Source organism: Myodes glareolus, chromosome 8 (genome assembly GCF_982192425.1).
Source record: "Myodes glareolus chromosome 8, mMyoGla1.1, whole genome shotgun sequence".
In the NCBI taxonomy this organism is placed as follows: Eukaryota; Metazoa; Chordata; class Mammalia; order Rodentia; family Cricetidae; genus Myodes; species Myodes glareolus.
The window spans coordinates 20,349,365-20,371,517 of NC_142033.1; the positions used below are offsets into that span (position 1 = coordinate 20,349,365).

General features: G+C 36.8%; 1 pseudogene across 1 annotated transcript; it reads left to right on the forward strand.

Moving 5' to 3' along the window:
• The first annotated feature begins 1,134 nt into the window (after positions 1-1,134).
• On the forward strand, positions 1,135-7,262 carry LOC148121124 (UDP-glucuronosyltransferase 2B17-like; annotated as a pseudogene). Its single transcript, XR_015738647.1, has 3 exons — positions 1,135-1,906; positions 5,501-5,649; positions 7,158-7,262. The product of XR_015738647.1 is annotated as a UDP-glucuronosyltransferase 2B17-like (transcript).
• The last annotated feature ends 14,891 nt before the right edge of the window (positions 7,263-22,153 follow it).

The following is a 22,153-nucleotide window of genomic DNA, read 5'->3' on the forward strand; positions in this document are numbered from 1 at the left end:
CTGCTAAGTTGACTGGTAAAAGCTTTACTATAATGAAAGAAATATTGGGGTATATCTGTAAGGAAATTTAAAGAAAGGATTAACTTATCAGTTCTCCATGATTTGAGAATGTCCTTGTCACATGTTTCCTTCACAAAAACTCCTATAGTCCTTGCTTACTATGATGACTACCGCTGAAAATCATTGTCCAAATTTATCCATAATTCCAAAATTTGGTTTTGGTGAAGGACTTGGTCAAAATAATGACGAACTGGCATTTATAATAATAATAAAAAAACCTTTCTCTAGATGATGCCTATTAGAGTGCTTTGAAAATTTATAGCTTCAGCTGAACACCAGGGCACAGAAGATGACATAGCAGATCACATATCCATATTCAAGGTCTGCATGAACAATCTTAGAGAAATTGATGACCTCAGGAATGGTGGTCATGGTGTTTCCTTGACAGGAGGCATGCAAATGCATGTATTCATCTACTTCTCGGGTCTTTTGTGGACTAATACTCTGATAACATGCTATTCAAGTACTTCTTGGGCTTATGAGAGACCAGTGGACAGATAAGTCTAACAAACTAAATGCCTTAGCAGTAGTATCTCTCGGGTTATTCTATCAACTATGAGTCTAACAACTCAATTGCTAGTCAACTATTTCCCTAGGGACATGTGTAAGAGGAGGCTCGGGCTTATCTTCTTCCCAGGACTTCTGTCAGTAAAATTAGTTAGGTGTACTGTCAAGCATTTTTGTAATTATATATAAGTGAATGTGTTAATCAAGAGTTATATAAAAAACTTTTAAAAATGATATCCATAAAATATTGATATGGTATGCAATTGCTACATCTTGGGTTCTATGTTAAGAATAAATTTCAGACTAACCTCTTGCTAACCAGTATTCTTGTTATTATTCAAATATCTTAGAAACAGAGGTGTTATGCAAACAAGGTATTGACTCCTGAATTTACTTCATTATAAAACATGTGACATTAAACACTGATATTCAAATATGAATAATTAATATTTGCTTTTACTATCTCCACTAAGCTTAGAAGATTAATGTAGTCATTTAGTAAGTTTTCTTTCATCTACTCAGGTTATATTTTAACTCAAGGCTTTTTCTCCTTAGATATAAGGATCAGCAATGACACAGGGGACACACTGTGAACAGAAGACTTTGATGACTCAGGATGACTGTGAAGTGGATGTCTGTTCTGCTGCTCCTGCAAATGGGTTGTTACTTAAGATCTGGGAGCTGTGGGAAGGTGTTGGTATGGCCAATGGAATACAGTCACTGGATGAATCTAAAGACAATACTGGATGAACTTGTACAGAAGGGACATGAAGTGACAGTTCTGAGACCTTCAGTTTCCATCTTTCTTGATCGCCAAAAGTCACCTGGTCTGAAGTTTGAGAGTTTTCCTATGTCTATCAGTAAAGATGATCTGATCAAGGTTTTCACAATGCTTGTTGATGTATGGACTTATGAGATACCAAGAGATTTGTGCTTATCCTTCTCTCCTATGCTACAAAACGTGGTTAATGAATACTCTGACAGCTATCTAAGGCTTTGCAAAGACACAGTTTTAAACAAACAACTTATGACAAAGCTACAGGGATCCAAGTTTGATGTCCTTTTCTCAGATGCCATTGCTCCCTGTGGGGAGCTGATAGCTGAACTTCTCCAGATCCCTTTTCTGTACAGTCTTCGCTTCTCTCCTGGCTATACAATGGAAAAGTACAGTGGAAGATTTCTACTCTTTCCCTCTTATGTACCTGTAATTTTGTCAGGACTAGGTGGTCAAATGGCTTTCATGGAGAGGGTAAAAATGTGATGTGTATGCTGTATTTTGATTTTTGGTTCGAGACATTTAATGAGAAGAAATGGAGTCAGTTTTACAGTGAAACATTGGGTAAGTTATGTTTCTTCTCAGTAGCTCAATGACCTAAATTTCCCAAGTATTTAAATCTATACTCATGTCCATGAAGTGCAAAATGAAGTTGCCTTTTATAGGTGATCAGATGTAATATGATCTTAGCTACCACACTCACTGTAAAGGATCAAATTATTGATCAAAGAGAAGCATGTATCAGATCTGATACAGGATGTTCTGCTGAGATACAGAGTTGCAAAGAGAAGCAAGTAGACTTTTCTTAAGTGATTCTTTACTCATTTTGCTGTAATTTTTAATCTAGTTTAATAAGTCACTAGCTAGTTAACCAAATCATAATTAATGTATATTAAGGGATGAAATATTTCACAGTATCAATATGTATATAGCATTGAAGAAATCATTTTCTCTTGCATAGGCAACTATCTTCATTTAAAATTAATTTGTGGGGTCTGAAAACATGACCAAAAGTTTAAGAGTTTTTTTCTGTTCATTTTGAGTACCTGAGTTCTCTTCCTACCACCCATCCAGGTCCAGTGTCTCAAAATTGCCTGTAACTTCAGTTTCAGGGACCTACTGCCCTTTTATGGTATCTGCCAATCCCTGAATAAACTTAGTATATATTCACACAGACACACACATACATAAATAAAAAATAAATTATAAAATATTTTCTCTGTATTTCCTAAAGAATTCCTTTACTCCTGAAAGAATCCATGCTAGCTCACAGGTGTAAAAATAGAACTGGAGTTTCTACCAATACCATATTTTTTGTGTGTGTACTTCCCTAGCTTTTGTTGCTTAAACACTACAGAAGCACGGATACTCAAGTATCCAGTCTGTATTCTTTTGCAGTTGTTTTTTTTTCTTTCTCTCAACAAATATGCCATAGTCAAGACTGTCCAAAATTCATATTATCACAATTTCTGAAAATATTGTGATTATTTTTGAAAGATAAGCACCATTAATATTTTTAATATGAAACAAAGTTAGAAGCACTAACCAGAAATGTAGCCATTCATAAAGTTTACAGCTCCTTTAGCAAAACAAGGCTGAAGGACTAACTACACACTACAAGAACCTTGGGGAAATCTGGCTATGGTACATGGTATAATGTGACTTTTGGACCTGGAATATGTATGTGTGTTTATATTTTCACTGTTCCTTTTAAAGAAATAGAGAGGAGTAAAATGTGTGCTCATTAAATAGTGGCATATTGGGTTATTTCAATAACTATTATTTCAAATCACTGTGGAAATATAAGATAATACTTATGTTTGTTTTAAAAATAAACCCAAACTGCCATTTATGAATATTATGTGAACTATAAAGTCAATTATACATGCAAATTGTGTTACATATGAATCCTCATTTGTTTTTATTTTATATTTTAATTGACTTTTTTGAGCTCTACATTATTCTCTGCTCCCTACCTTGCCTTTCCCCTTCCCTTCAACCCTCCCCTAAAATCCCCATGCTTCCAATGTACTCAGGAGATCTTTTCTTTTTCTAATTCCCAAGAAGATTATATTCATGTATGTCTCTCTTAGTGTCCTCATTGTTGTCTAAGTTCTCTGGGATTGTGGTTTGTAGACTGTTTTCTTTGTTTTATGTTTAACAACTACTTATGAGTGAGTACATGTGATAATTGTCTTTCTGTGTCTGGGTTACCTCACTCAAAATGATGTTTTCTAGCTCCATCCATTTTGTTCTGCAAAATTCAAGATGTCATTATTTTTTTCTGCTGTGTAGTACTCCATTGTGTAAATGCACCACATTTTTCTTATCCATTCTTCAGTTGAGGGGCATTTAGGTTGTTTCCACGTCCTGGTTATGACAAACAATGCTGTTATGAATGTAGTTGAGCACATGTCCTTGTAACACTACTGAGCATTCTTTGGATATATACCCAAAAGTGGTATTACTGGGTCTTGAGGAAGGTTGTTTCCTAATTTTCTGAGAAATCGCCACACTGACATCCAAAGGGGTTGTACCAGCTTGCATGCCCACCAGCAATGCGGAAGTGTTCTCTTTACCCCACAAACTCTCCAGAATAAGTTGCCAACAGTGTTTCTGATCTTGGCCATTCTTACAGGTGTAAAATGGAATCTCAGAGTTGTTTTGATTTGCATTTCTCTGATGACTAAGGATGTTGAACATTTCCTTAAGTGTCTTTCAGTCATTTAGATTCTTCTGGTTTGAGTTCTATGCTTAGGTCTGTACTCCATTTTTGTTATTGGATTATTGTTCTTTTGATAACCAAAATCTTCAGTTCTTTGTATATTTTGGAGATCAGACCTCTGTCTGATGTGGGGTTAGTGAAGATCTTTTCCCTTTCTGTAGGATGTCATTTGGTATTGTGGACTATGTTCTTTGCTTTACAGAAGCTTTTCAGTTTTAGGAGGTCCCATTTATTAATTCTTTCTCTCAGAGTCTCTGCTGCTGGGGTCGTATTTAGGAAGTGGTGTCCTGTGCCAAAGAGTTCAAGGGTAATTCCTACTTTCTCTTCTATAAGGTTCAATGTGGTTGACATTATGTTGAGGTCTTTATCCATTTGGACTTGAGTTTTATGCATGGTGAAAGATATGGGTCTATTTTCATTCTTCTACATGATGATATCCAGGTATGCTAGCACAATTTGTTAAATATGCTTTCTTTTATCCATTTGATATTTTTTGCTTCTTTGTTAAAAATCAGGTGTCTGAAAAAGTGTGGATTATTATCTGGGTCTTCTATTGGCTTCCCTTGGTCTTTCTGTCTGCTCTTATGCCAGTACCAGGCTGTTTTCAGTACTGTAGCTCTGTAGTAGAGTTTGAAGTCAGGGACTGTGATGCCTCCTGAAGTTCTTTTATTGTACAGGATTGTTTTGGCTATGCTGGGTTTTTGCTTTTCCATATGAAGTTGAGTGCCGTTCTTTCGAGGTCTGTGAAGAATCCATCATCTACCGTGATCAAGTCAGCTTCATCCCAGAGATGCAGCGGTGGTTCTACATAGGAAAGTCTGTCAACATAATCCACCATATAAACAAACTAAAAAACAAACAAAAAACATGATTATCTCGATAGATTCCAAAAAAAAGCATTTTAGAAATACAACATCCCTTCATGATAAAGGTCTTGGAGAGAGCAAGGATACAAGGAACATACATAATAAACCTAAACATAAAAAAGCAATATACAGCAAGCCAATAGTCAACATCAAACTAAGTGGAGAGACACTCCCAGCGATTCCACTGAAATCAGGAACAAGGCAAGCTTGTCCACTCTCTCCATATCTATTCAATATAGTTCTTGAGGTCCTAACTAGAGCAATAAGACACCAAAAGGAGATCAAGTGAATAAAACTCAGAAAAGAAGTCAAACTCTCACTATTTGCTGATGGTATGATAGTTTACATAAACAATCCCAAAAATTCTACCAAGGAACTTCTACAAGTCATAAACATTTTCAGTAATGTAGCAGGATACAAAATTAACTCAAGAAAACAGTAAAATTTGGTTTTAAATGCACATGTTCTGTATCAAATATATCTTCCACCATTTAAAAAATATATTTTACATTCAATTGACAATCTTGTCAACTTTTCTCCTTCTCACTTGCTCATTTCTCCTTCTAGGAAGGCCCACTATCTTAACTGAGACAATAGGCAGAGCAGAAATGTGGCTCATTAGATCCTACTGGGATTTGGAGTTTCCTTACCCAACCTTACCAAATGTTGACTATGTAGGAGGTCTCCACTACAAACCTGTCAAACCCTTGCCAAAGGTAAATATATTCTTTAGATCTCTTTTTTTATTTAATATCTTTTCTGGTGAACATGATTCTACAGCTTTCATTAGATTTTTCTCCCCAGGATAGAGATATATAAGAAGTGGATTTAAGCATTCTGCTCACTAGGAGTTCGATAAACTCAGAAAAGAATGTCATAGACTGGAAACACATTCATATCAGTGAATTAATTTAAGTCAGCTAGGGTACTTTTGTGGTTAGCTATTCCTTACCAGGCAGCTATGAGGATTTAAGTTTGAATCACACAGCCAGATAAAGAGTTGGATGTCACAGTACAGTGCAATGATTTTAGCACTGAGGTTGCAGAAACAGTTAATACTGGGAGCTTGCTGACTACTAGTCTGTTTAAAAAATGAGGAGATTTGTCTTCAGTGTGAGACAATCTCAAAACCTATTTTGAAGACTGATAGAGGAAGGCATCAGATTTTTACTTTTGGCATCTATGTGCTAAACACACATGTTCACACACATATACACAAACACACATATGCACACAAACACACACACATATAAATACACTCAAAAAGACAGAGAAATTAAGTCAGTTAAACTCATCAGTCATAAACTGTTCATCATCAAAAGCTTTGATGACATATATTCAAGGTAATTGTTTCATATCCGAACAAACAACTTAGACATAGTTTCTCTCCAGTAAATTTTGGGTATCAGCTCTGAAAATACCCTATTCGTACACAATATCAGAAAATTATTATATGGTATTTGTTTATCATGCAGTTATGATTATTTCTCTAAGAACCAAAACATTTTATTAATCATAAATAAAGTTGGAAGTTTGTGTTAACTGTCATGTATGTACTTACTGTAACCTAAATATTATTTCATCAAACACTTGTTAATAATATTAAATCGGATATTATAGAAAACTAAAATGGCAAGGGAAAAATATCACACTTCCTGTAAAATGAAAGCAAGTAAATTACACTACAGTTTTATGAATGCTTCATAGAATATGCTTTCACTCCTGAGTTTTAATTTTGTCAGAAGAGGATATTTTGAAATACTGTTGGACAATGTGTGAGTATAGTGTGTGTGGATGCCTAGAAAGTTCAAATACTGTGACATTGCCATGTTTGTCCTTTATATGTTTTAACATCACAATTCTAAATATTCCTAGAAACACTTCAATTTTTATTCTCCAAGTTTTTTCATAAAGGTTTATAAGTGGTTATTCTGCAACTATATTTTGCCATGAAATAAACTCTCTTCACAGGAAATGGAAGACTTTGTCCAGACCTCTGGAGGCATGGTGTCGTGGTGTTTTCTCTAGGGTCAATGGTCAGAAACATGTCAGAAGACAAAGCCAATGCAATTGCGTGGGCCCTTGCCCAGATTTCACAAAAGGTGAGGGAAAGCATTCCATGTGAGGTGACTCTATTCTAAGTCTATGAACATCCTTGAAAGGTCTGATCATAGAAATGATGGCATGAAAGTTAAAGTTTTAAGAAAGCTCTAATTTCCCTTAGCAAAATTTAGAAATTGATATTCTAAATGCTTCAATACTGCAGAAGGTGTTTTTGACTGAGAATGACTTGGATATAAATACAGTGATCACTGTGGGCACATTCTGAAATGCTGGCATGATGATGACATTGTATCAAGAGTATGTAGACACAGCCTAATTCTTCAGAGTCAATTGTTCTATTTGTTGATTCCTTAAAGTCACTGCATACATTAGATTTTCAGGGGTAAGTTAATTTGTATTTAGTATTTCTATCAGAATAACAATAAGCAGGTGTTGAAAAAGTTTGAAATGCAGCATGACTCTGCATCCTAATTTTGTAGTACACTTCTTTAGTGTGCAGTTAAGAGGGCCAATTAAAGGAAGGGATTCCGAGGCTCACAACTATCAATCAAAGTACATGTTTGGCTAATTGAGAGAAAAAGCATTATAAGAATAAAAACTCATTCTCTTGGCTGGCCTGCCAGTTTTTGTAGGAGAAATATCCAAGGGAAAGGTAGAGACGGGTGCTTCCCTCCCAGTGATGTCTGCATCAAAAAGATGAAACTCACCACTCTGCTCTTAACCAGTCAGAGTAAGGCCCTAACACACAAGCAAGAAATCGGGAAAAAAGAAAGAGTCCAAAGGAATCTAAGATTCGCTATAAAGCTTCTGATAACTCACTTCATAAAGAATACTACATGGTAATTTTCTATGGTTTAAATTTGATTGTTTATGAGCATTTTCAGTTTTGTATTGGAACATCCGCTCTTTATTTATCTACATTAATTTTTGATGTCATTTGATTTTTTCAGTCACATAGCCAATCCATGTTAACCGTAAGGCTAATGCTCCATTTTATGAGATATGTCTGATAGTTTCAACATTAGCACCTATTGTAGGCCTCAGTTAGGGATTGATTTTTTCTGTCACAGAACATTCTGACCTCTGCAATAAAATCTTTGCTGTTCATCATAAGGACTGCATCCCTACCAATATGTACAAGTCAGTAGGAAATAAATCAGTGTCATTAGATTTTGAAATATTTTTCAATAATAACACTTGTGAATAACAAATTATATAGACGAGACTGCTAAGAATCTTTGCAATGATTAATATGGTCAGCAATCCCCAAATCTATTATAATTCAAGCCCCAAATAAGGTCATAATTTTAGAACTCCCCAACAAACCTCATAAAATGGAGCCTTTACTGCTCATTGAACATCTATTTGCTACATTTAATGAATTTCTGAGCAAGAAGAATGGTTCAGTATGTTAACACTTTTCCGTGCAGAGTGATCAGCTCATTCTGAATCCTCCAAAGCCACATCAAGTCATGCACAGTATTGTATGTGTCTGTAATGCTAACACTCAGATCAGAGATGGAAAGCAGAAATACAATTCCTGTGAGCCAGAAGCAAAAATAAATAAATCAATCAATCAATCAATCAATCAATCAATCAATCAAATAAGAGATTCTGTCTCCAACAGAAGAGAAACCAGAGTGAATTTTTGAGGTAGTCTTCTCCATTCCACAGTCACCTTGGAATGTTTAAACATGTACCCACACATATTAATTGACACATATATACTGCAGCACATACAGAACACCCAGGCAGGAAAAGAGAATAAGATAGAGATAGGAGAAGAATTTTGAATCTCAGTGACAATCTAAGGATGTGGATTCATGTTCAGAAATTTACATGCAATTTTTCGTGCCATTGGTGATTTGTATGTCTACATTAGGATTCTTAGAATCCTAAATCAAAATTGATTTATCATGAAAAAAACAATGATTGCATAGATTTGAACTCGTGTCAATGAAAAACATGAACAATACTTGAACAACCAAAATCAGACCAAATCTGAGCATGCTTAGAGGAGGGGGGTACATTATCCTACCCAAAGCCATAGAACTATTGACAATTATTAGCTTGTGAGAGAGGAAGTGTGTAGGCCTTGGTAAGTAAAGCTTTCTCTATCAAACACCACACAGCCAAGAATATTTGTAGTGCACAAATTGGTCTTAAAAGATTCTTATTTTTAAGGAATCCGAGTTGAATGGATAGAGAAGAGGGTGATTTACTGAAGGTTCAGGTTTGCGAATGAATATGACAAAAGTTATTACATGACCTCCTAAAGGAATGAAGAAGAAAACATCAGTTTTTCTTGGTGTAGTCATAGTCATTGTTTGGGCAACAGATGGAGTTCCAGTGTGTAGATATTACAGGCATGTTCTCAACCTCTTGGTCCACAGCAATAGCTCTACAAAGAACATAAAAGTCTTTTGGTGAGAAGTTGATACAGCAGGTTGAATGTTTTATTTTAAGTCCTACACTGTCACTGCTTCAGAGGCAGTGATACTTGGGAGAACAGGCCAGAAATGAGGCAGATTAGTCAATTTTGTTCAGAGACTCAGACAATGTATACACTGAAGGTTAAGAAAGGTCTTATGAGCAAAACATACATGAATTAAAGCTGTATATAATCATAATGAGAAGTCCTTTGTGGAAAAAAAATGTTTTTCCACAGAGGCACACAAAGAGTAGTCTATACATTATCTGGATAACAGCAGCAAGCAGTCGTGGTTACCCTGAAATAGATCCACTCCTTCCTACTACATCTGGGAGAAGGGCAAAAACACATTCCAAGAAATAATAGGATAAAAAGATGAATGTAAAATAGTTTTCTATCCTTCATAGTAATATATAAATAAAATCTGAAAATCCATACAGTTCTGTAATTGTCTTTAAAAGTGATTGTAAGTCAGACGTAATATAGTACAGCAAGGATCAAAGCCATATGATTGTTGACATTGGGTTCTCCCCTGATTTACTGATTAAACAAGAAAAGGAAGGTAAGAAATAAGTGTTGTATGGACCTTATGGTATAAATAAATCCATTCTAAAGGTTTATTTATTTTTTTTGCTACACTTCCTCTAGGAGACAATTGAGGGGTGAACATAAGTTTAAAGGCAGCAAAGGATCCATACTGTGGGGGCCCACAGAAGTGGTTCCACTCCACGTTGAGCTTAGGTCAGGGAATTCAAGCCTATTTCTGCTCCTTCAAGGATAGCACAGGAGGTTTTACCCAGGGAGTGGCTGCTTACAGGATACTTAGTCTCAGGTGCAGCCCCTGAATGTCCTGCCTAAAACATCAGAAAGCTTAATTCAGGTAGTAGTGACTTGATATCTCAAGTATTGAAGCAAGTAATTGTTCTATTTTTCCTTGTGTCATGTCAAAGCAGTCTCTTTTGCCTTCTTCCCCCTTTTTTAAGATTGTGGTGCATATGTATATGAAAAATAAACATGGACATATTCAGTATTCACTGGATAACCCTCCTGCTTCTATCCTCCATCTCCGTATTTCTTTCATATCTCTGTTCCTCCTACCTAATTTTTTCTAATCCACATGCCACTATCCCGGAACATGCAAACCCCGTCAATACTGAAACCCAAAAGATGTCACCCCACAGGTGTCACCCCAACTTGTGGCTATGAAACCACACAATATACAAACGCATCTTTTAGTTTAAAATCAAATTGTTATAATTCTTCTTTTACCTCTAAAGATAAAACTAAGGACTATGCAAAGTTCTCTCTCCTTTTAGAGTTTTAGATAGATTGGTTAGTTCATAATTAGGCATTTATAGAGTGGCATATAGAAAACTAACAAGCCCTAATCATTTGTGAAAGGCATTGAATGTTTTTAAATTGTCTAATGGAAATTTATGTGGGAGGTGGAGTGTTGCTTAGCAGTTGTTCTAGTAATTAGTTACCCCAGATATTACACAACGTCTCATTGTTGTAGTTTTCCAGGTGTAATAATAAGCCCATATTTATGTAGTACATCCTGAGCCATGTCACTATGATTTTATATAATTTTTGACTCCTATGAAAAGCCTAAGTCATTCTTAATACTTTTCCACATGGGAATATTGGTCCCATAATCCATTGCAACACTTTTCCTATTCCTTTTCATTTTCGACTACCCAAGTTTCCATTTAAAGTTTGATTCTGAAGAATGGGTATCAATAGATGTGGGAATAGAGATCTCTGCATGAGTTTGTTGTAGGAAGTGTCTTTAACAAAATTAATCGGAACATGAGTAACGTAAGGCCGCAGGACTTCCATTATGTTGTCTGAACTCATACATTGTAATTTTGTAGTATTCTGTATAATATTACATAGTTCTCAACCACATCAGGGTTGAATTTACCCCTCCATATGAGCCATTATTACATGGTTATAATAGAAACATCAGTCCCATCATAACTAATTAATACTGTAAACATTTTCACTTTATTTTTAATTCCAATAATTGTATATAATTTTCCTTTAATAAGCTGCTTAATTCTACAGTCTTATTTGTACTGAGTCTTTGCTCACAAAGCACATTTTTTTGGGAAGGGCTGTATAGACAAGACTAATAACTGCAATTTTTCTTCTGTCTTAAATGACCAATTTGTAGGTACTGCAATTTTCCCTGTTAATCTTCATCAACAACTCTTGTATGAATTATGATTGCATTCATGGATAAACTACTGCAACCCAATAAAAGCCCAACTGTTTGAGGCAGTATAAGTCCCCAGTATTCTGTGTGTAACCTAAAAGGACTCTGAAGAGAGGAAACGGCAATACCTTAGCAGCTCTTCCTTGAATAACATCTTGTAACAAAAGAATAGATTGATTACAGTCTGAAGTCTGGCATCAATGTTGTTATTTTTCATCTCCTCCTAGAAAAATGATGATTATGTGTAACCAGTCTGAATGTAATAATAAGCTCAGACATTGCTGGCACATCTTCTTCTCAGTCTCTCCAGAGTTCTCATTATTTACCCTTTCTGATGTTTTCATTCCTCCTATGGGGAGGTATTTAGCTATGTTATATTTAAACGTAAAAAGATCTATTTTTGCAATTTCTGTTTTTGAAATTATAATTTCATTATTTTTCATTTTCCTGACTTCCTCCAAACCCTCTCATATCCATGCTCATTGTTCTCTTTCAAATTCATAGCACCATTTCTATTAATGTTGTCACATATGTTTATGCATATGTAGATATATTTATGTTCCTAAATATATCGTATTCAGGCTACATAATGCTAAATTTGGTTCCAGCAATAAAAATTATCTAATCTTTAACAGGTTCTTTAGAGATTTGATGACAAAACACCAGACACCTTAGGGCCTAATACCAGAGTCTACAAATGGCTCCCCCAGAATGACCTGCTATGTAAGATTCTAGAAACAAACCTATCCTAGTTGACTTCAAAATCCTTTATATTACACTTAGCAAATGTATTATTTATTTAAGATATCAAATTCTGTTATGAAGTTGATCTTTTTAATACTCATTTTCTCTTATTGACCCCATGTGTTCAACTAGGAATCAGGATTTCATATTCAAGTCTCAAGTCGAAAGCAATTCTCCAAAATATCTCTCTGTAAATTTAGTTTCTTCTTGCTCTGAGACAGGAAAACATTTCCCCGAGTTTATGAGTATAAGAATATTCACGTAGGTTTTCTTGGGTAGAGGAGGGAGGGGAAACAACAGTTGTGATGTAAACTAAACTAATAAATTTAATTAATTAAAAAAGAATTTTCATGTCAAAAATCTCCTTTTTGTTCCAGATAGTGAACATTTCTCCTTTCATGTCTAAGACTGCTAATTAATGTCAACCTGAATTCATCTTATTCTAAGTCATCCAAAAACCAAAGCCTTTGTTACTCATGGTGGAGCCAATGGAATCTATGAAGGAATCCATTTTGGAATTCCTATGATTGGCATTCCTTTGTTTGGAGAGCAACATGATAACATTGCCTACATAGGAGCCAAAGGAGCAGCTGTTTCATTGGATTTCAGAACAATGATAAGGACAGAGTTGCTCAGTGCACTGGAGGCCATCATAGATAATCCTTTGTGAGTATAACCTTTTAAAATGTGTATTTATTGTCATTTACTTATCATTAATTGTGATTTTTACTGAAGGCCAAAGGAGCAAGTATTATCCTGAAGGCGAAAATAATGGACGATACAGAGACAAATTAGGGTATGATTCAGTGTCATATGCTTTTCTCTTTTTCAGTTACTACTTTTTGCATCCGTGTTGTGCTCTATGTTTCTTTCCTATGTAAATCAGACTGGTCCTAAATGTGCAATCCTTCTACCTCATTCTCCAAACAGCTTGGCCAATAGGCATATGTCACTAGCTCTGGCAAATTTTTAATTTTAATTCTTTTAGGTAAGTAATTGGTTAGAGATTTAAGGATAGTATAAAACTTAAATAGCCAATAAGTGAAGTGAAAGGAAATGTTAGGGGTGGTGTCAGATGTATTACACCTGGGGTCAAAGGAAAATACTACAACAGAGAAACTTGAATGCTGCAAAAGAGATAGGTAACTATTAAAGAAGTTGTAACTTTCTGCATTGAAATAGCATAGATATTAACATAAATGTAAGTGAATTGTTAGATAATTAAATATGCAACCTGGTTGAGGATAAACTCAAATAGTGAAAACCTATTAGACTGAAGCAAATTAACATGTTCATCATTATTTTTCTTTGATTAAAAAAATCCCATTGGAAACTCTTTCCTGGAAAAGCCTATTTCTCTCCCACTCTCAGCAATACTTCAGTGCCAATAATAATTAGGTTCAGAGAGAGATTTCCTTCTTTTCATGTTAGCATGAGTACCGGGGCCATCCTTATTCAGATCTTGTTTAGGGACCTAAATTGTTGAGACCGACCATTGGTGTCATCATTATTCAGGTCTTGCTCAGGTATTGATGTTGTTGAGACTTCATGAGTGTAGCTTATCAAAAAAAGCAACTTCATAAAGGGGTGTTGAATTTTGTCAAATACTTTTTCAGAATGACCAAAAGACATTTAAGGTCATGCTCAACCTCCTTAGCGATCAGGGAAATGCAAATCAAAACAACTTTGAGATACCATCTTACACCTGTCAGAATAGCTAAAGTCAAAAACACCAATGATAGCCTATGCTGGAGAGGATGTGGAATGAGGGGAACACTCATCCATTGTTGGTGGGAAAGCAAACTTGTGCAGCCACTGTGGAAATCAGTGTGGCGGTTTCTCAGGAATCTGGGAGTCAACCTCCCTCAGGATCCAGAAATTCCACTCTTGGGAATATACCCAAAACATGCCATATCATACTACAAAAGCATTTGTTCAACTATGTTCATAGCTGCACTATTTGCAAGAGCCAGAATATGGAAACAATCTAGGTGCCCATCAATAGAAGAATGGTTAAAAAAGGTGTGGAACATATACACATTAGAGTTTTACTCAGCGGTAAAAAACAATGACATCTTGAATTTTGCATGTAAATGGATGGAAATTGAAAATGCTTTACTGAGTGAGGTAAGCCAGACCCAGAAAGAGGAATATGGTATGTACTCACTCATGAGTGGATTCTAGCCATAGTTAAACGTCTTTGAGTCTATAATTTGTGAGCCTAGAGAAGCTAAATAAGAAGGTGAACCTGAAGAAAATCATATAGTTATCCTCCTGGATATTGGAAGTAGACAAGATTGTCAGGCAAACTTGGGTGCACGGGGGGTCGAGGGGTGGAAGTAAGGGTAGATGGTTAGGGAGAAGGGAGAGGGGGAGGATTGGGGATGGCTTGGGGGAATGAGATGGGCAGGGAAGGATGGATATGGGAGCAGGGAAGTATGTATCTCAACTAAGGGAGCCATTTTAGGGTTTGCAAGAGACTTGATTCTGGAGGGGTTCTCAGGCCCAAGGAGAGGTCCCCAGATTTTCCCTGGGCAGCAGAGGAGAGAGTACCTGAACTGGCCTTGGCCCATAACCATACTGATGAATATTTTGCATATCACCATAGAACCTTCATCTCGCCATGGATGAAGATAGAGACAGAGACACATATTGGAACACTGGACTTAACTCCCTAAATCCAAATGAGAAGCAGAAGGAGGGAAAACGTGAGCAAGATAGGCAGGACCAGAGGGAACCTTCATCCGATGATGGATGGCGATAGAGACAGAGATCCACATTGGAGCACTGGACTGAGCCTCCAAGGTCAAAATGAGAAGCAGAAGGAGGAAGAACATGAAAAAGGAAATCAGGACCCCGAGGGGTGCGTTCACCCACTGATACAAGGGGACTGATCTATGGAGAGCTCACCAAGGCCAGCTGGACTGGGACTGAACAGCATGTGATCAAACCAGAGTCTCTGAATGTGGCTGACATGGGGGCTGACTGAGAAGCCATTGACAATGGCACTGGGTCTTGTTTCGTCTGCATGGACTGGTTTTTTGGGATCCTAGTCTGTTTGGATGCTCACCTTCCTAGACCTGGAGGGAGAGGGGAGGAACTTGAACTTCCCACAGGGCATGAAACCCTGACTGCTCTTAGGACTGGAGAGGGAGGAGGAGAGGGAGTGGGGGGGAGGGAGTGGGGGGAATGGGAGGGTATGGGAAGAGGGGAGGAAGTGGAAATTTTTATAAATTTTTATAAAAAAATAATTAAAAAATAAAAAGCAACTTCACAGCAGTTATCTTGTCCCTCTGGCTTTTAAAATTTTTCAATTCTATTTTCTGTGATGTACCACAGGAACTAGTGTTCAGATAAGGGGATTTCAAGTCAGTTCCTGCTCAGAGGTCTCTGAGGTCTGCTTCTGAACTTCATGCTCATTCAGCAATAGAAACTTACCTTCCACCTCTGGAGAATAAGCAACACAAATAGGCCATATGTTTAGGGAGTCTCTTTGACAGACCCAACCAACCTCTTAAAAAGAGGATTTCTCGTGTCTGGTGTTGGGATTTATGTTAGGTGCTCTTTGACTCTTGGATTGAGCACCATGAGCCCATATGAGAAAAGATCTTTAAAACTATATATGTATATTTATACATAAAATTGTATGTGTTATGGGGGATTTGGATAAATTGTTAACAGTTAAATTCTTTGTGGCTTTCTCTGATATCCTTATTGGTACTTTATTATTTTCTGTCCTTTTGTATTAACCTCCCTCTCCCTTCCGTAATGAGCCTTCCCTTTTCCCATTTCCCAATCATTAAATAAGTTACATTCTAAATTTTAAGTAAGCATAGCATGTATAAATTTTAAGTAAGAAATGAGGATTATTTAATGAGAATAAATACATAATGTTCTCATTTTGCTTTGTAAAAAAACCATAAGTTTTCTATATTACAATTGCTAATTTTGCTGCATAAAACTGGCATTAGAGTTTATGATTCATATATCTATATTTCCCTTCTCCTTTTTATACTCATCAATACCCCAGCAGAGGACCAGAGTTCTGTTCCCAACACTTACATCATTTGGTCCCAAACATTTGTAACTCTAATCCCAGCAAATCTCATAACACACCATACACACACACACAAACACACGTTTTCACACATACACATACACACATACATATTTAAAAGTAATAGTGAGAATTTATTGTAATTCTACTTGACAATAAGAGTAATGAAATTAATAAGAAAGCCAAGTATAGTAACAGAGAAGAAAATTATTCTTCCTATCAATTTTATCAAATATGTGATAACATTAATTAGAAATACATAAAAGAAATGAGAAGAATCTATCAGAGCTAATTAATAAGAACCAGAACATATTTGCAAAATTAACCACTAACAAATGATATATGTTCCATAAAAATCTCATTTCAATCTTTATCACCTTTACACACATATGCAAAACCAAGGACAAGAGAAAAATTTGTCTTATGCTTATGTATCCTGACACTTTATATGTTTTGTTCACAAAGTTTACTATTAATAGCTTATAGGTAACTGAAGTTTAACATACTCAAATAACATCTCATTTTAATATATTTTGTATTTAAGGCTTAGCTGTGTCCAAACTCTACTTTAGGAATTTTTGATGTTTTTTTCATTTTTTTACAACTAAATCATGCATGCTCAAGGAGCTAAGTCATGCCTCTGTAGAACTTCCTAGTAATGAACATAACGCATACACAAAAAATTGTACAAGAGCATTTTTTCATAATTTATATAAGTTGATGTCCATTTTCCTACTTTCAGCTATAAAGAGAATGCTGTGTGGTTGTCAACCATTCACCATGACCAGTCCATGAATCCCCTGGACAGAGTGATCTTCTGGAATGAGTTTATCATGCGCCACAAAGGGGCCAAGCACCTGAGTCCACTTGCACACAACCTCACCTGGTACCACTACCACTCTCTGGATGTGATTGGATTCCTACTGGCCTCTGTGGCAGCCATAGCTTTCATTTCCATAAAATCCTTCTTATTCATTTATCAAAAGTTTATAAAGACGGGAAAGAAAGTGAAGAGAGAGTAGAGCTCATTGAGAAGGCACATGAACTACATTTCAGCATCGTTCTAGTTTATGAATGGCCTCTGAACATTCACTGATTACTCTGTCAAGGCATATCTTCTTTAGAAGATCTGGGAAGAGAGGGAGAAATAATGCAATTATATTATAATTTCACAAAATAAAAGATGTAATTAAAAGAAAAATGCTGAGCAAATGATAAGGAAGAACCAAGTAAGCAGTGTTCCTCCATGGAATCAGCTTCAGTTCTGCCTCCTTAGTCCTGCCTTGAATCCCTGGTTTACTTTTCAACAGCAATGGACAGGGAGCTATGAGATGAAAAAAGCCCTCTTCTTTATCAAATAAAAATGAATAAAAATGAAAAATTTAAAAATTAAAACAAAGGAGAGGCCTGGAACAAGGACAGGCATCATTATGATGAGCAAATATGTGGTGCAGAGGTGAGACAGAAAAAGAAGTAGGAACAGTTTGTTGTTTGTGAAGCGAGGTAAAACTTTAGACGTGAAGGCAGCAAGGAACAGCCTGATGAGAGAGGCCTAAACTGCCATCAGAGGCCTTGGTGTTATCTGGTCTGTGCTTCTGCAGGGGACCATGGCTGAGTTCATGGCCCTTCTGTAGCAGGGGTCTATGTCAATGTCCATGCAATGTGGACCTCCTTGGTCTGGGCTCCCATTTGAGGCCATGATTTTGTCTGAGTATGGTGCTGAACTGGTACAGACGCTCAACAAACACCACACAGTCACACCAGCAATGATACAAGTGTAGAAAAGATGGTCTGTTCCTTTTCTGGGCAGTGTGGGAAAGCTGGCCTCAATGGAGTGGGCATGGGAGAGCTAGTCCTACCAATTGCTGGACATAGGACTAGGGTGAGTTCACGCTGCAACATGACTGAGAAGCTAGGAAGAGCTGGCCCTGAACGAAAGTGAAAGAGCTGACCTCATGACATAGTGTGGGAAAGCTGTTCCAACCCCCTTATCTGGGCAGTGCCAGAGAGCTGGCTCTGTGGCATGAGTGTGGAAGAGCTAGCCCTCATGGTGTGGATACAGGAAAACCTGCCTCACCCCTTGCCTGGGCATCATGGAAGAGCTAGCCTTGGTGAGAAACTCAGCTCCCACTCAGGCCTAGATCCCCAGCTTTGAGCTGGCCCACACAGCACATAGCACATCTATGAGCTGCTGGAGTTAAGGGAGGAGCAGGTCCTGCAGAATCAAAGTTGCAGGATCTCCATGATACAGGGCAGCAACAGGATAGCTCAGAGGAGTCTCAGGGAGGATTCAGCATCAACAGTGTAGCAGAGCCCAGAGGCCTTGAACCAGTTCAATGATGCATTGCAGTGAACATTCACAAGTAAATCTGTTAGCTTAAAGAGTACACCATGTTACACACTGTGAGACACTGTAGCTTCCTCCATAAAACTTTTTTGTAATTTTAATTTTCTATTGTCTTTTGGGGAGAGAAGTTACAAGGATGGAAGGCAGATCTGAAAGGCCTGAGAAATGAATGTGGCTGCGGTGTATGATATGAAATTCAAAGAATCAATAAAATATTGTAAGAAAAAGTTAAACAAGGAAATAACCCTTATTTTATGAAATAATGGTGTGACAAAAATTTAAACAAATATGGATCTCATCCTCAAAGCCCTTCTCATATTCAGCTGGATGTTGTATAATTACTGTGTTTGAGGGAGTTAATTCCACAATTAATTCAAAAAACATTAACTGACAAATTTCATACATGTTATAATATCCTACTGATGATTGCCTCAGAACAGGAAAGACAATGTTAAGAAGACTTGAAGAAAACAATGATATTGTGTTGTAAACGATGGGAAAAGATGTAAATGTAGTTTTTTTCTCTTTGTTTTGTTTTATTTTGTTTCATCTGTTGATTTTACTTTAGTTTTTTGTTTGATTTTATTTTTTTTCATTTATTTTCCACAAAAGCCACAGTTTTCCCTCCCTTCATTCACCTCCTTTCTACCCTCCATCTGTGTCTCCCCCATTAAAAGGGGCAGGTCCCCCGTGGGATTCAGCATACCAAAGCAGATCGAGTTGAGACAGGATACTCCTCTCCATCAAATCTGGGCAAGGCATCCCAACACAGGAAATAGGTTCCAAGAAGGCAGCTCATGCATCAGGTATAGGTCCCGGTTCCACTACTAGGGACCCCACAAACAGACCAAGCTTTACAAGTGTCACCCACATGCAGAGGGCCGAGGTTTGTCTATGCAGACTCCGTTACCTGTTTGTCCAGAGTCATGAGCTCCCACTAGCTCAGGTCTGCTGTTATGTGGGTTCCCCATAACGATCTTGCTGTTTCCGATGAAAATGTTGAACAAGACAAAGAAAGTTCTATATTTTACTAATTAGGAAATACCCTCTTTGGCAAAAAAAAAAAAATGTTTCTCTAGTTAGCATTTTTTTTCAAAGATTAAAGTTTAGGGTTAAGTTTGAACGTTGCTCTCAAAATTTCACTTTGCTCATCAGCTGTACCATTTTGAATTAGGTAAACAATTAGAATGAGGATGTAGAGACAATAGCCAGTGGGCTGTAGGATGTCTACCTAAGATTTGTCTTTTGAATATACTCGGTTTATTCACAGCAAACATTTCTTATAATATCTTGTTAATAAAAGTATAACAGACACCTCACCAAGCAGAGAACAGTTACCAGTCATAAAATGCTGCTGCAGGGTTCCTTTGGGGAATTTCTTCCCATGAGGATGCTTGGGAAACTATCTATGGTCTAGACCCATGCCATGGTGACGTCCTTCAGCTGTGTGAGGCCACAGGAGGGAGTCCCAAGACCCTGAGAACACAAGGGGAACCTGTGAGCTTAGCATCAGTGCTGGAAGTTCGATGGTAACCAAAGTTTTGGTCACACAATCTAGTTTCAAAGACATCAACACAAAGGCTTGAGGAGCTAAGACTTAGGAGGGTCATGGCATGTTATCCACAATCAGACCATATTTCTCCTGCTTGAATATTAGAACAGTCAGGTCCCTATACTAGAGAAAGAGGAACAGAATATACTCTGAGTCCAGGTACCTATGCAGCCACATAAGAAAGAATATCTTTATCTTTGTCTGAAGTAGGAAGATATAAAATAAATAGTAAAAGCAAAAGATAAAATCAAAGCCATTCATAAAGCATATTTCAGTACCAAAGTACAGATAATATTTTAGGAAAATAGATACTAAACTTTAGATTATCATCCTAGTAATGTGCTAAGATTTAATACCTGCAACATAACTCTGTGTTTATTGCTTTCTGTTTCTGATTAGAGCTCACATTTCTGAGAAGTCAAGTGGAATTAATGTATGACAACAGGAATTTGAGAATTTGATCTAAGGGTATGTTAAATCCATTGCATCTATTTTAAGCTCTTATGTATATATAAATTCCCTGTCTGGTAATTCACTCTGCTGAGCTGAATATTTAACACTATTTAGGATTACGTTCAGATGTACTTCTTCCTCTTCTTTCTCTGTCCTCTGTCTCTCTCTGCCTCTTCCTCTTGTTGCAGAAAATCACAAATCTCAAAGTAGAATTTTAGTGGGTTCCTTTATTTTAGTGTGTATATGTACAGTACTTACTATTCAATATTCATGAAGATCCTCCCTCCAGTTAGTTACTTCTAACAAGATCATGACAGTCTGTATCATCTGAAAGCTATGTGTAACCTAGGTACACGCAAGTGCTGATTATGTGGGATTCCCTTCTGTATGCTAGGAATATCATTAGTTAATAAAGAATATGTCCTGGACTGGCAAGGCAGAATAGAAGTAGGTGGGGAAAACTAAACTGAATTCTGGGAGAAAGAAGGTGGAATCCAGGAGAAACCTTGTAGGCCACCAGACACAGACTCCTGACAGAATCTTGCCAGTAAGCCACAGACACATGGCAATACACAGATTGAGAGAAATGGGTTAAATTAAAATATTATAGCTAACCAATAGGAAGCAAGAACTAATAGGCCAACCAGCTGTATAATTAATACAGTTTCTGTGTAATTATTTTGGGGCTGAGCAGCTGGGAAAACCAAGCAACCTCCCTACAACATGCTGATTGTATTCCCATTCTTGTATTAGATTTACTTACTTGTTTACTTGTGTGATGTTTTAGGATTTAGTTTCCAACTTCCTGACCTATGCAAGAACTTGTAGGTGAAGAATGCTTGTTCGTTTCCTGACCACCCAGACCCAAAATAATCACACACAAACTATATTAATTTCAATGTTCTTTGGCCAATAGCTTAAACCTATTTCTAGCTTACTCTTCTATCTTAAATTAACCCATTTCTATTATTTTATATTTTACCACCAGGCTCATGGTTTACTGATAAAAGTTGTGCTTTTCCTCTTTCACCATCTATACAGCATCTCTCAGACACCACCTTATTTTTTCCTCTATTTCTGCTTGCAATTTCTGCTTTGCTCTCTTCTGACCTGTCACAGACCAAGAAGGTTCTTTAGTCAATAACCAATAAAAACAACACATATACAGAAAAACTTCCCACACTAAGAACTAATTTCTTTTTATTGACATGAGATTATGTATATGTAGTTGTGTGCTTTCTGTGAGGTTGTCATCTGCCATCTCTATTACTTCTGTTAATGAATAGTAAAGGGTGCTTTCTATATCTGAATTCAGAGACAATCTCACTCATATCAACGAGCATTTAATCATTAT